This window comes from Triticum dicoccoides, chromosome 6B (assembly GCF_002162155.2).
Source record: "Triticum dicoccoides isolate Atlit2015 ecotype Zavitan chromosome 6B, WEW_v2.0, whole genome shotgun sequence".
Lineage (NCBI taxonomy): Eukaryota > Viridiplantae > Streptophyta > Magnoliopsida > Poales > Poaceae > Triticum > Triticum dicoccoides.
In genome coordinates this window covers 448,706,211-448,710,779 of record NC_041391.1, presented here as the reverse complement: position 1 = coordinate 448,710,779, position 4,569 = coordinate 448,706,211, and positions in this window count along the sequence as shown.

Below are 4,569 nucleotides of genomic sequence, written 5' to 3'. Positions count from 1 at the left end.
GGCCGCCGCCGGGCCTGAACCGGGCCGCGCCCCGCCGTCCGCGGCTTCGCCCGCCTCCGCCGCCGGCGAGCGCCGCCGCTGCCCAGACCTCGCCTCCCGAAGCCGCCTCACCTTTCCATCCCCGCCGCCGCGCCCCGAAGCCCGCAGCGCCTCGCCGCTGTTGCCTCCCTCGCCGCCGGCGAGCGCCGTCGTCCCCCGGCCCGCTCTGTCTCCCTCGCGCCGCCGCCTCGATGCTCCGCCACCTCCGCGTCGCCGGCGTCCTTCTCCGGCGCCTCCGCCGCCTGGAGAGATCGGGAGGAGCCCGATCCCGTCCGGTGGGCCGTTGACCGCACGCCGCCGGAGTGGGCCACCAAGTGGGCCGACCTCGCCTCGGCCTGCCCAGTCCCGTCTCGGCCCCATCCCAGCCGGCCTGCCTCGCCTCCTCTTTGATTTGGGCCGAAGCCCAGGGTGAGCAACCCCTCTATTCCCCGCATGTGCGTCATATAGTCTTTTAGCGCTCATATGTTTTTCCTGAGATACGACCAAGTCCCCAGTCTGTGTAATTTTCATGCCCTGTTCAGCGCATCATTTCTCTGCATACGTAGCTCCGTTTTGTGCGTGTAATATGTCCAATTGTTCGTCTCAACAAGCACATCATTACGTTCCATTGCATCATATTCATTTGAAGTCATATAGATGCCTGAATCATCGTTGCAAGAGTACTTCATGATGTTATCTGCTGTCTGCTAACAGAACAAGCTCTTTTGTCATTTTTGCCATGATTGATGTGTGCATCCTATGAGGTTGATGTCTATATGTGTTTTGATCTATGACATGTCTTCTTTACAGAGGTGCTTACCATGTATTTTTGTGATCAATGTGGTGACTAGCACAAGCATGCAAACTAGGCATCGTGATGTTGCTGATTTTAGTCCCTGTTCTGCTGTTATTTTGAAGCCATGTAAACTTGATGCTACAGAGAGATCCATGCATATTTTGAGATACTTCAGTAAGGGTGTTTTGAACATATGGTGGTTGTATATCCATTCATGCCCCTTCTTGCAATTATGGAGTAGTCTAGCATGTCATTTGCGTGCTCTACTTTTGCTTCAAAATGTTTCCTGGCAGATTGTTTACATGTTATTCAATTTTGCCAAGGTTGCTATAGTTGATCCTTGCATGCTATGGACTTGTTCTTGACTTGGTTTGTTTCACAAACATGTCCTCTTGATGATGCTATGCTTATCTTGTCATGCAATGACTTGTGGTGATTGATTCAAGCTTGTTAAGTACTGTACTTGATGTTGCTATTTTGCTAGGCTGAATCTGTTATTTCGTGATGCTATATAAACATGTTGCTACTAATCATTCTATGCATAATCTGGAGATGTTCACTAAATGTGTTTTGTTCTACATGTCATGCTTTATCCATCCATGCCCCTGGTTGCATTTATAGCCTGCTGTAGCTTGTTCATATCTTGCTCCAAAGTTGCTTCATAATGTCGCTGTCAGCCTGTTAACATTAAGTTCAGTTGTTGCCATGTGTTTTCCTAGTGTTCTATGCACCCTATGGACTTGCTCTTGCCATTCTTAGCTTCACAAACATGTCTTCTTACTGTTGGTCGCCTTGCCATGCCATGTTTTGCTCTGTAGTGAGTTGCACAAGCTCATCTACATGCCTTCATAATTTTGTTTCTGCCATGTTTGAATCTGTATTATAACTTGCTATGTTTACGTGGGTGCCATCATATTGTCTGGTCCTTTTTGGCTCATGGTCAGTAAGGGACTTTTGATCTATGCTTTGAGTAGAATCATGCCATGTTTTGTTTTGCTATTATAAGTTCCTGTAACATGTTTTTTGATAGCTCTAAACATTGCATCCTGATGTTATTTTCTGCAAAGTCTGAATTGTTATAACTTGCAATCTTACCATGTGTGTTTGAGCATGTTCTAGTGATTTCTGGAGTTAGCTCAGTGTTCTTGTTTTGTAATGCTTTACCTGTAAATCATGTCCATGCCTTTTGTTTTCATATTGTGGTGCTGTAGCATGTTGTTTTGATGCTTGCAATGTGCCTAGTTGTTGTTTTGGATAGATTATTGCTATAACTTGTTTCATGTGTGTGTGTTGAACCGTTGCTCCGTTTTGAGTGTGCTCTATATGGAACTTTCTTAGAATTGCATGTAGCTTCATATTATCATGTTGCATCCATGTTTTGAGGTGCTTGTTTGATGTTTGGGTGCATTTTGCATTAATGCCATGTTTAACTTGTTTTGCTCATATCTTCTAGGCCGTAGCTCCGAATTAAGTGAACTTTATATGTAACTTGACTAGAATCTCGTGTAGATCATCTTGGTGCAGCTTAACTTGCTGTTTAACAACTTGAACATAAGGTTTATTCAGATCTGGACCAACTTCGAAATATGCATATGAGGACTTACCGGAATTGTTATATGTTGTTCCCGGCCTCATTTAAACTTGCCTTGATGTGTTGCTCTTGTTTGCATCATCTCTTGCCATGAGTAGCTTCATGTAGTCTTGTCTTGCATCATACTTGTTTGTGCATCATGCCTTGTTCATGTGTGGTGTGTTTACTATGTTGTGTGCTTCTTCTCGATAGTTCCCGTATCGTTGCGATCGTGAGGATTCGTTCGTCTACGCTTGGTTCGTCTTCGTGGCTTCATCTTCTTCATGGACTCGTTCTTCTTCCTTGTGGGATTTCAGGCAAGATGACCGCTACCCTGGATCTCACTACTATCATTGCTATGCTAGTTGCTTCGTTTTATCGCTTTGCTGCGCTACCTATCACCTGTTTATCAAGCCATCCCATATTGCCATGAACCTCTAACCTTTGACACCTTTCCTATGCAAACCGTTGTTGAGCTATGTTACCGCTTTTGCTCAGCCCCTCTTATAGTGTTGCTAGTTGCAGGTGAAGTTGAAGATTGCTCCATGGTGGACAGGATTTTTGTTGGGATATCACAATATCTCTTATATTATTAATGCATCTATATATTTGCTAAAGGGTGGAAGACTCGGCCTTTTGCCTAGTGTTTTGTTCCACTCTTGCCGCCCTAGTTTCCGTCATACTGGTGTTATGTTCTCGGATTTTGCATTCCTTACGTGGTCGGGTGATTTATGGGACCCCCTTGACAGTTCGCTTTGAATAAAAGTCCTCCAGCAAGGCCCAACCTTGGTTTTACCATTTGCCTCACCACCACCTACCCTTTCCCTTGGGTCGGCCAACCCAAGGGTCATCTTTATTTTAGCCCCCCCGGGCCAGTGCTTGTCTAAGTGTTGGTCCGAACCGAGTAGACTGCGGGGCCACCTCGGGGCAACTCGAGGTCTGGTTTTACTCGTAGGATGTCTCATCCCGTGTGCCCTGAGAACAAGATATGTGCAGCTCCTATCGGGATTTGTCGGCGCATCGGGCGGCTTTGCTGGTCTCGTTTTAACATTGTCGAAATGTCTTGTAAACCGGGATTCCGAGTCTGATCGGGTCTTCCTGGGAGAAGGTATATCCTTCGTTGATCGCGAGAGCTTATCATGGGCTAAGTTGGGACACCCCTGCAGGGTATAATCTTTCGAAAGTCGTGCCTGCGGTTATAGGCAGATGGGAATTTGTTAATGTCCGGTTGTAGATAACTTGACACCAGATCCGAATTAAAAGGCATCAACCGTGTGTGTAGCCGTGATGGTCTCTTTTCGGCGGAGTCCGGGAAGTGAACACGGTTTCTGGGTTATGTTTGACGTAAGTGGGAGTTCAGGATCACTTCTTGATCATTGCTAGCTTCACGACCGTTCCTTTGCTTCTCTTCTCGCTCTTATTTGCGTATGTTAGCCACCATATATGCTTAGTCGCTGCTGCAACCTCACCACTTTACCCCCTTCCTTTCCCATTTAAGCTTTGCTAGTCTTGATACCCATGGTAATGGGGTTGCTGAGTCCTCGTGGCTCACAGATTACTACAACAACAGTTGCAGGTACAGGTTTTGCGATGATCATGACATGAGAGCGATGCTTGCTTGCGTTGAGTTCTTCTTCTGCTTCTTCGATCAGGGGATAGGTTCCAGGTCGGCAGCGTGGGCTAGCAGGGTGGATGTCGTTTGAGTTTCTGTTGGTGTTTCATCCATAGTCGAATGATGCTCTGATGTAAGATGATGTTGTATTCGTGTGGCATTGTATGCCTCTTGTATGTATCCCCATCTATTATGTAATGTTGATGTAATGATATCCACCTTGCAAAAGCGTTTCAATATGTGGGTCTATCCTTGGTGGGACCTTCGAGTTCCTTTTGGATAGGGTCGCATATTGGGCGTGACAGTGTTCCGGGTGGCGTGAGTTGCGAAACTTTTCCGCATTGTTTCAAATGTAAACCAAACTCGTAACCCAAATATTCTCCTCCACGATCAGATCGTAGAAATTTTTATTTTCTTGTTACGATGATTTTCCACTTCACTCTGAAATTCTTTGAACTTTTCAAATGTTTCAGACTTGTGTTTCATCAAGTAGATATACTCATATCTACTCAAATCATCTGTGAAGGTGAGAAAATAACGATACCCGCCGTGAGCCTCAATATTCATTGGACC